The 11,460-nt window shown below is 38.1% G+C and overlaps 1 protein-coding gene across 1 annotated transcript in view; it reads right to left on the reverse strand.

Annotated features, from left to right (window-relative positions):
- Positions 1 to 10,058, reverse strand: part of LOC108065352 (extracellular serine/threonine protein CG31145) — a 68,330-nt gene extending 58,272 nt beyond the window's left edge. The window contains exons 1-3 of the mRNA XM_044395744.2: positions 10,044 to 10,058; positions 9,862 to 9,958; positions 8,424 to 8,545 (exon numbers count right to left, since the gene is read on the reverse strand). The gene's annotated coding sequence lies outside the window, so the exon portion shown is untranslated. The remainder of the gene's footprint in view (positions 1 to 8,423; positions 8,546 to 9,861; positions 9,959 to 10,043) is intronic.
- Between the last annotated feature and the right edge of the window lie 1,402 nt (positions 10,059 to 11,460).

An 11,460-nucleotide genomic window follows, 5' to 3' on the forward strand; every position in this document is an offset into this window, starting at 1 on the left:
CTATTAGCTGCAGCTGGTTGGAAATTCAAAGTGAAATAAATAGGCACAAGTTAGCGAAAAGTGCTTGAAACTAGACAAAAGTCTGGGCATTTGTCAGACAAAGGCTGGTGCTAAATTTGTAGTTTAATTATAGCCCAGACATAGATCCTCTGTCCATCTTCATTAATCCAATTTGGGTTGATTTCAATTGAGTTGACCAAAAATAAAACACTTTGACGACCAACTCATCAGTTGACAAACCACGCAATTTCATTACAATTCAATCTGGTTGATGGGTTAATGGTCACAGCCAATGAAGTTCACCGAATACACACTTGGAGAAACGATTTTATGGGGAATCAGTTGTTATAAATACCCTAAACAATTAATATTTAATTTTTATTTGTTATATTTATAAAAAGTAGAATAATTTTTAAATTTAAAACAAGACGATTCTGCCTGAATTCCTATTAAGTTAAATAAAGATGAAATACAAAAATCTCATTAGCTAAAACCAGTTATATATGAATAGGTAAATCCCTGAGCTAATAATAACAAATGTGCTTTTACTTAACCACTATCATCATATATCAAGTTTGACATTTTGACACATAATTGGAATGAAAACTTATTACCTTAACTAAGGGAACAATTTATGAAGCCAAAATTATTTTCAAAGACTGCAAAATAAACAAAAACGAATAACAAATGAACCAATTTAATCATTTTTCTTTCAACAACTTTGTTAACACTTAGTTTTTCTTGTTTTAGCTATACGTTATTCAAGTTAGGGTATGCAAAGACACCTCTAACCATTACTCATTAGGTAAACCTAACTGGAATTGACTTCGGCCGAAAGTGGCACCTCAAGGTGGCCCCCTGTCTGCCCTTTGTTGCCACACACTCTAAAAAAATAGAAAAAAATAGGGGGTGTGGGGGTCAGGTGTGGGTGGACGGATGGCAGGGGTTAAACCTCTGGCCACGCCCACTTAGGGCTGAGCTGCAGCTGCGCTTGTTAAGTGTGGATATTTTAAGGCTGGGCTTTGGCTGTGATGCGGTCGGGCTGTTGCCTTTTTAAGTACGGGTATTTCAGAACCGAAAAAATAGCAGAAAAGCAAAAGCCGAAACCCAAACCCAAACCCCAAGCCGAAAAAAGGAGAGTAATAATAAAGAGTACTGTAGGGGCAACTCAAGCATGGCCAAAACGATGTTGCTGCAATCGGAGGCAAAACGCACGTTGGGAGAAAGGTGGAGAGCCACAACAGTGTTGTGTTGCCTTATTTCTCGTCTGCCCAGGCATTCTATAAGATTTAATTACAACCTGCAAAAAAAAGCAAAAAAAAAACAAGAAAATATAAAGACACGAAAGAAGCTAAAGAATCTGGCTGCACAGTTACGCTTTTGTGTTTGCAACCTTTTGACTGCCTAAATGCTGCCCCGTTTGTTGGCCCCCATTCTCGCTGGCATTGTTCTGTTTCTGTTTCAGTTCTGTTTCTGCTCGGCTTCTGCACTTCTATCCAAAAAGGTTTGACACAGTTTCTGGGGCCATTTCGCTCTGCTCTTTAAATGCCATTTAAGCCAGGTTTTCTTCCACAGGCGACCGTTCGCAGATGTCTTCATTCATCAGTTAAGAAAGCTGCTGCCGTGTGGAATTAGACAAGAACGAAAGCTGTGCCGAAAATTCAGAGTCATGTTCTGGAAAGCGTAACAAAAGCCGCAAGAAAGCATCGGGCATAAAGACAAACTGTATCTGTATATGTATCTGTAGCGGTAGTCTACTAAAGCCAAATTATATCTGACACAGGAAAATTACACACAGCCAACGAAATACAACGGAGACCCAGAGACACATAAAGGCATTTTAATAATGCGTATCGTTTACACTAAACAAAGTAAGTGCCATAAGTTTTATAACTCATTAACCTTTCCGAGCGGACCAGAACCGAACTTTCCTCCCCAGATGTTCTGTATGTTTGCTCGAGTATCTGTGTGGCGTTCTGTGTCACTGGCTCGGAGAACACAGACAACAAGCTGACAAAACCAACAATGGCAGCAGCCAAAGTCTGGCCAAGTATCTATATCTTCAAGATACAAACACACACACTCTCCCTGTATTTCTGCCTTGCTCCGTTTAATGCGCTTCATTAGCTTAAGCTGCAAACACATCGCACAATGATTTTCACTTTTCCATCAAGGCGGCCTGTTAAAATTATATTTCTGATTAATCATGCACTCAAATGATTCGATACCACACGATATGCGATGTATGTGTACTTTGTATGGCCAGTTAATGAAAGAATCTTGACAATATAAGATGAAATTCCGATGCTCCGTTAACGGTCAATGCAGTTCAGTAACAATAATGGGAGAAATGGAATCAGGGCAATGACCGATTAGAAAACCCAAAGTGATATGGCACTTTTTAAAGCCCGGTCAGGAATTGGGTGGAGTAAGTAGAGGGTTATGGTCATGAGTTAAGCTTAAGATGAATTTTGAATGGCTGTGGGAAAAGCTATGTTAGAATAGAATTGTATTAGTATTTTAATCATAATAGCTCTGATTACTCATGCAATGAAAAATGGTTCAATTTTGTTATTCATTATTAAATAAATCAAAATGCTTATAAAAGTTCTTTCCCAACATGCTCATAAAGATTAAAGGTTAAGTTAAAGGTAAAGTTCAATAAAATCTAATTAAAATATGAAATTACAACATTTTCAAAAATATATTTACGTAATCCTAACTCTACCATCATTTATTTTTCCGCAGTGCATTCATAACTAGCGGCAATCAAAACAAACATAAATCCCCGCTGAAAGTACTCTCTCTCTATGCCGTATATGATACAACAACTTTAACCTGAGAACAGGCCATCCATACCAAATAGCACCTCCAGAGCTGGAAGCCGGGTGGCATGTGCCGGCTGTGGAGGCTTCCTGGTCGTCGAGAACCCGACGAAACCTAACCCACGACTTTGGACGACGCTCTGCATACTAATGTCAACTAGAACCAGAGAGCTATTCGAAATATTTAACGCCGCTTTCGGAAGAATTCACTTTGGGGTGTGTGTCTGCTCTAAGCTCAATCAAATGAACGCCAAAGCCAAAGCCACAGGGACAAGGCGACAAGTTTAACTTGTTTCCAGCTGAATATTTCAGCATAATTAGTGAGGCAAACGAACAAACTAATTATTGAAAAGATACTCACAGCTCGTCCAAGTCGATGGGCCTCGAGGCGATGGATCGTTTGGAACCAAAGTGCGAAACGAGTTCGTGAATCACTCGGAACTCAACGTCAGAGAAGGCTAGTAAACTCCGGACTAAAGCCTTTCTGCCTGCCGTTTTATGAACAACAATTGCAGTTTGCCCCACGAAAATTTCATTGACACAGTTTTAAACTTCAAAACAGCTTTTTATTTACTTTATCTTTGTATCTTGAAGTCTACACTGGCACGTTAAGAGTCGGAAAATAATTGTCTTTCGAGTTTTACCCATTTAAATGAAGAAACTGGTTTGATGACGATAACTGCGGGGAAGTCCCTGATTTTTGATATTCAAAAATTACTGAACAATAACTTATTTTCATTAATGCTTTTAAATCCGTTTGTAACCTTTGTCCTTCCCAAAAGTAATTCCATAATAAATACTTAAAATCAAAGTGAGTGTTCTGTTTACTAACTATTATTAATAATAACATTAATCTTTCACCAGTTGCATTGATGCAATTTTTTCATTCTGTTTATCAGTTCAATTCAACTCATTTAAATTCAATGCAAATCTTCGATCGCACGTTTCTATGTGGTTTACATATTATTTGCATTCTTTCATGTTTATTAAAGCCTTTTGTTTTATTCGTTTGATTTCGATATATGTATTGTTTTTATACCTCCGACATTTATTTTGATTGGGCTTATGTACGCAGCGGGTTTTTTAAACTTCAAAATTTAATTTCCTGCTGCCGGCAAAGTCATTTTAAAGTCGATTTTTTATGAGGAGCAATTGTCATTTGCCTTTGTACTCTGTATATTTTAATTTGTTTTTGTTGTTCCAGCCAGGGAGCTGATGCAATTTATTATTAATACTGCACAAATTTATTTCGTTCGACCAAAAATCAGCAGGTAAAACAAAACTAAATCGAACGAATGTTACATAAAACGTGACATTTGTGAAACTCACAATTTTATTCCAAACCATTTTGTTTATTTTTTATTTTCGGTTGTTGGATGATTTCTGCACTCGTGATTGTATTTACCATTATTGTTGTTACTTGTGATTGTTTGTGCTGTGCACGTTTTGTCCCACGCAACGTTTTTTCCATACTGCATAAGCAGGAAAAAAGTAAGATCACTCTGAAGCTGATATTATAAAATCCATATTACACTTTACATTGCTTGTAGGCTTCGCCTTTTATAAAAATATTTTTTGGGTTAATATATGTAGCTTAACGTTAACTTTTAATGAATTTAATTGAAAATACGTCTTACACAAGTTGCCCATAAAATTTTATTTCTAGATACCAAGCTTATGTGTTGCTACTAAGAAACGTTCTTATCAAAACAGTTTTTCTTATCAATAAATGCAACAAAGCTTCGAGTTTGTTTGAAATTCCAGATGATGTCAACATTTGCTTTCAACTTTTACTCAGACCTGGAAATCAAATGAAATCGAGCAACAAGTGAGCTTTTCGAAGGACTTCATTTCACATCCTAAACGGGACAAAGCTCCTTGTAAGCATTAGCGCCATCTGGACAAAGCTCCTGGAAGCAAAGATTTAAAAACAAAGCAACTTTCTCCACCACTTATAGAAAGTTCAGGTGCCATAAAAATCACATTAAGCACACACAAACAAATATAATAAATAATTATTCAATTTTTTAAGGTTTACTCATGAACAAATATAAGCTGACCTCTTGAGAAGCGAAAAAAATGTTCGTTTACACACTTTTTACGACTTTAATAGTTTTGTGTGCTTTCCGAACAAGTTTCTATCTCTCATATTTTTTACAATATTTCACTGTATTTACCTTTTATTTTATAATACCCCGGCTGTATATTTCGCACGTTAATAATGCAATAAAAAAATAACAGTTACTCAAACAGAACAGAACTCGAAAAAAGAGGAAACAAATGCTGTCAAAAAAATATGGTAATAAACCGGTCTGCGGGTGGGTCAAACTAACTGTAAATCGGTCTTCAAACGACGACGTTTAATAAATATTTAATAATTGGCCACGATGCATGCGTCATGAGTTTGTGTTTTTTTTTAAATATTATATGGCGTGCCGTTAACAACGCCGAGCTTCCCCTTTTTATTTACAAAATTTCCAGCCATTACATAAATCGTGGCCAGCAACTCATCAAATTGAATGCAATTAAACGCTGGCCATCAGTATTAACTATGATTGATCAAATGATATATATATTTCTTTTGATGGATGTATGACAGATGCCCCACCGATGATATGATAAAAACGTTGCGTGATTCAATGTTATTTATGGACTTCAAATAGATAATGAGTTGGCCAAAACGAATCATGGTAATGATGTCCTATACAAAATTTATAACGGAGGAAGTGAAAAAGTGCAGCACGAATGATTTAAATATAAATTTAATTGAAGAGATTTAAGCAAAATGCAATCGTTTAAGTCTAAATCTTTTTGATCAATCGGTTGTACTTGTAAATAGACCCTATTTGCCTTTGTTGATTTTTGTAACTTTATATCATGAGTCGAATTAAAAGGCGTGACAAACTCAGATTTCCCACACGATCACGGCCCATGCACTCTATAAGTATAGAAAATTATAATTTTCGTTGCTTTTTTTTGTGGCATATTAAAAAGCCATTAGGCGAGAAAACAAAAAGAAGGCAAATGGCAAAACAAAGGGTACAAGCAATGCGAACTCTCAATGGGTCGAATTGAAATCGAAATCTGAAATCCAAAACAATGCGGCAGTTTCACGCGATATTTATGGGCAAACTGTCTTCTTGTATGAGTACGAGTTTTGAGTACTCGACGACTATTTGTGTTTGTGTTTGCTATTGGACTTTTGGTTTCCAGACTGCCGCCGGCATTGGGCATTAGACTGGAGTTGTGCATGAATGCCAGTGTGTGTAAACAAAAACCCCGAACGGGTTGAAATCGTGCTGATTAATGTTTCTCCACTGGCGGCGTCGGCGGAGAAAATTGCAAAACAGCAAATGGCATAGGTCAGTTACACTAATTGAAATAGAATGTTGTCGGTCAGTGGTTTTTCGTGGGTGCTGCTCTATATACACAGAGTACCAGACGGTCTATCGCCAGCGTGGGCAATTGTGAATGGCAAGTGCTTCGGCCTAAGTGATCATCATTTAGAAAGCATCGCAGCATCTACTCCCAGCCAAACACACGCTTCCTTTCACTTAAGAACGCGGAGTTTACAATGATTGAAGTGAAAGTAAGGGGAAAAGAGTTGGCCAAAAGAGAGGAAAACCCACACAGAGCAGAAAAATAAAACAATTGTCATTCTCAATTATCATAATAACATGTGGAAATGGTTGAATTTCCACAGAATCAGTTACAGTACCTATAATATTTTGATTGAATTATTTTATTTATATAACAATTCATTATTCTAGTTAAGCTAGTCCATAAATCAAGTCTCACGATGGCCTGAATATTTTTTCCCACTGTACCAAATGATTTAGTTAGCTCCAAAATGATAGAACGCTCACCTCATGAGAAGATCATTTTTATGGTTGCTTTTTGTCCTATCAATCTGCGATCTTTTTATAGCTACAAGCTAACATCCACAATTTGCATAAATTCTTAATGCGAAAAGAAACTTTCTAAAGAAGTGAAGAACCCCAAACATGACATCAACAGGTGGTTAAAGACACGAGAGAAATAAAAAACCATGTAAAAAAGGCAGAACCGAAGAGCTTTAGGATATGGAAAAGCTGTAGACTGGAGCTTTATGCCTTTGGCGCCTGCGGGACTTTAATGAAAGTCAAAGTACAGCTGATGACAGCTGAGCAGAATCACGTGGTGGAGCTTTCGGGAGAATTCTCGGGGGAGTAATTTCGAAAAGAGAAAATCTGCACAAGAGAGCGCCGCGGGGTACGCATGTCCTGGAAACGTCAAAATAAGCAAAAGCTGATTATAATACGGCTTGGGTATGGGTTTGTTATTGAGGCCCGATTCCTTCACTTTTGGCCTGATTAGATGACTGTCTGCCACTCCCCTTTTGTCCCCTTTTCACCCCGCCCCGCTGCGATTGCACTCGGGGACTTCAACTTTGATTGACATGGTGAAGTAGCAAATGCATCACTTGAGACCCTCAACGGGGAGTGGAAGTGGGGGGCGTATCCCATGGCTGAGACTCTGGCAAACAAGCGGAGACCGGGAGACAAACTAATGAGGCGCCAGGAAGCCAGGCCAGCGAAAAGAAAAACACCAACAAACCGCTCGAGCGGAGAAAGCAGCGTTCCCACCCAAGAATACAGTAAGGTCTCCGAGGTGGTGAATAATTCACCCCGTTAAAACAGCAACAACTTTTAAGAAACTTGGCTATATAAAGCAAATTTAAATTTTTAACTTTGTTGGATTATTTTAGCTGTTGCTAAATAAAAACATTTTTGGTCGAAATGTTTTACGATTTTAGCTACTTTAATTTAAAAATTAAATTAATGAGATAACCAAAAAAGGTTTTAATGGGCTATTTCATAAAATGAAAATACCGGAAAAAGAATTTGAAACTCTATCAAGTCGTTTCAATTAAAGTTTAGTAATCATATCCATACGGATAAAGATAGAAGTTAAGACCAATAATATAAGGGTAAAAAAAGGCTAATGCTTATTATAAACTCAGATTAACAAGTAAGATGTCTTCCAAATTAAATTTCAGAAATCATAAAGTAAGCCTATTCAATAAAAAGTGTAATAAATCGTGTTTAAGGGCTTAGATTATAAGAATACAATGCAGTTACACACAGCACTAACAAAACCCTCACTTAACTACCGGAAAAGGTAACCGACTTGCGTTACTCAAGTCGAAATCTTCAATTGGAGGCTTTTAAATCGAGTTTCCCAGCTTTTGTTCTACGAAAGGTGTGTTCACTGTGTGCGAAGGCGTGCCAAGGTTAAGCGTTCGCTCAATGAAGGTGCGGCGGAGGGCGGGGGAAGGGTCCGTTTGAGGGGGGGAGTGGGAGTGGCACTGGTCAGGGGCGGCGGGTGGAAAGTGGGTGGGTGCAGCTTGTGCAATCAGCTGTTGCTAATGAAAAACGTCGGCGAGTTCAGCTAGGAATAAGCAAGAGTCAAAGCTTATTGATTTTCAACTGCGTAAGTTGGCCAGGAAAAAATTAGTGGTAAAAAGAGCGTGTGGGTGGGGGGTCAACTGAGTTTCATGGGAAATACGAGGCGATAACAGACAACTTAATTAATTTGCTCAACTAAATGGAAACTTACCCTGGCCTTTTATTGTATGTAAATTCAATAATTGCGTAGTTTGTTTTTACTTTTTATAATAGCTTGATGTTTTCTCCTTGTTATGTGAAAATCTCTTGTTTTTATGGCCGTAAGTATTTCCGCTTCGAATTAAATGCAATTATAATATATACAATTATAAAGATGGCAATTATTTATGCACTCGCGTTTTCTTTTGCATTTTAATTACGACTGCCTTTGCATATTTGATAGAGTCGTACACAAAGTCATTTTGCCGACGTTCACAACAAGGGAATCTAATTTATATATTCATGAGGTGGTATATACAGAGCTGGGACAAATTAAACGCGCAAAATGGAGGCAAAAAATTTGATTTGATGATGTCTAAGGTCGCCGGCAAAGACAGACACATAAAAAAATCGCAAAGAAAAAACGCTGACAAAGCGGCGAAAAAATAAAAACAGAAACTTAGCGCTTGAATTCGACGCCCTGAGAGAGCGAAAAGTCGGGCGAGATAGGGAGCGCATTAGATGGCTTATCAGTGCTTATCAACACGACCGCTGATGACGCCACGAGATACAGATACAGATACAGGTACAGATACCGATGGACATTCAGATCCAGATAGACGGGGCAAATTGAACAACACTGCAATCGCCGGAAAACCGGGGCTTTAACTCCTGTTTATCTTTCACCATATATGCGTGTGTATATAGCAACAGCTTGTTCGACAATTCGATACACGCCGTGTATCTGTATCTCATAGTTGGCCGTGTTTGGCGCGCTGTAGAACATCTCACTGAAGATTGATAAAGGTTGAGGATTGATTTTTTGCCCTATATTGGCGAGGAATTTTCCCGGAAGTTTTTTTAGTTTTATAGATTTATAAAAAATATATTTCGTTCAATAAAATTGTATGGCTTATTTTTACAGTATTTTTTTTAATTGATAAAATTGATTTATAGCCCTTGATTGATAGCTTAATCGGGGGGATTTTTGCTTGTCAGTGTTGTTTTTATTAATTGTTTTAGGGCATTGTCTTCGGTAGTTATGTTTCTCGCTTCACTCCGAGTTAAAGATAGTTTATTTGCACTCTGATTTCAGTTTGGAATTTCCCTGGTCATTTTGTGTGTTTGTTGTTTACGTTACTGTTGTTGTTGTGGACAACCAAACAAACACCATGAACTTGAGCACACACACACACTAGCAGACACACGGAAAGCTTCTTGATTGCACCACTGTATCTTTTCCGTTGTTGATTTCCTTGCTTGTATTATATTTTTTACTGCACTGCACCGCGATTATTTCGCTGAACTTTTGCATTTTCTTCGATATTTTTTGCGAATCGCCAATTAACGATTTATTCTGAGGGGAGAGCACGCGTGGGAGCCCCCAAAACAAGAGAGAGCGCCCGGAGAGAGCGGCTGCTTTTGGGGGGAAGGCAAGAACAACAACCCACCAAGGCAGCGAGAGAAGAGCGACCGCGTCGGACCCACTTGACTACTTCACAGCGCCAAGTCGCGATAACGACTGAAAACAGAAACAGAAACAGAAAACTGAACACGGAAAACTGAAAACTGAAAGCGACTGAAATCTCGCAGCGCAGCGGCAGCAAAATACTCTCGTCCACAGTTAAAATACCTTCAGTTGCTCTCTCACGTTGCCGTTGCTGTTTGTTGTTGTCAATCAATTGACAAAAAAGTATCGCCTTTACAGTTACATCCTCTCAGCCGCTGCTCTCTCTCGCTGTCTCCCTCTGGGCATCTCTCTCTTTAGTGGCTCTCACTAAGCTAAAACAGCTGATTACGCTATGAAAAGGTAAACAGACAGCAAAGCTTGCTCTCCCTCTGCTCTCACTTTTAGCTTTTCGCTTTTCGCTTTTCGCAGCGGGGGCGTTCGGCTAATGAGCTTGCATTAAAATAGTAATTGACTAAGAAGCTGAAGAGCTAATAAGAAACAAAGCCAAGGTGCTCGAAAACGAGTTTCCAATAAGACCCTGTTGCACTTTGGTCGGAAAAAGGGGGCGGAGAAGGGGCGAAGGGCGGAAAATGCACGGTATGTAGTTAACAGATTTGTTTGTCCCCAATTTCAGGCCGATTTGGATACCCTTAAAAATATAGGGTTATCCCAATCTCATAGGGAATTAAAAAATCAAGATCGGGGTCACCAAAACCTTTTACAAATTCACACAATTATTTTCATAATATTAAGTATGTTGTATATCGTTACCTCTTTAGTAATAACATTTGTAGCATTACTGTTAGTACAACATAATTCATTATAATTTATTACTTCATGTTCAAGACCCTTTGCGAAAATTCCCAGTTTCTGAAACCAAGTTAATAGAATGAAAAATGACTAAATAAAAACGAGTTATTCATCCGCCATTATATTTGCTTATATTTTGTGTAGAAATTAGCCCCCAACTCATCATTAATCATCATTATTAACAAAATTATCAAAGGTGTAATTACCTCTTCTAAAACCCATAAAAAGTGGGTGTCTATAAAGTAGTTAAGCTAAAATTAAAGGGAAAACTATCATAAAAATAGCACTGGTTTATCCCCATAACTTAACCAAACTATATATAATTCTTAACTCTTAAAACAATTTTATTCATCTTAATCTTTCTCAAGCCCATTTATTTCCCCAACTTCCGTGACATAAACAAAGTGATCGCAGGCATTAACTTATAGTTCCCTGTCAAAGATCGAACATCCAAAGATCAACAAGGGTATTTAGATTTCGTCTAGTTAATTTTTCTGATTTCCGCCACTCTGGTTAGAGGCGTCAGACAAATTGCAATTGGCTCTATACTAGAAGGCACGACGAGCCCAAAAAAGTACGAGTATATATAGAGTCGAATATATATTCTGGTACAGGCATATATAAGTACGACACACAAACCGCAAAAGGCAACAGAAATAGATGGCAAAGAATTTCTAGTTGACTGAACACCGAATGTGGCCGGCGAGCCATCAGCCATCAGTCAGACAGTCCGACGACCTAGACCTAGATGTCAGATATAAGACGCTAGATACTAGATACCAAATCGGTG

The sequence above is a fragment of the Drosophila takahashii genome, chromosome 3R, assembly GCF_030179915.1.
Source record: "Drosophila takahashii strain IR98-3 E-12201 chromosome 3R, DtakHiC1v2, whole genome shotgun sequence".
In the NCBI taxonomy this organism is placed as follows: Eukaryota; Metazoa; Arthropoda; class Insecta; order Diptera; family Drosophilidae; genus Drosophila; species Drosophila takahashii.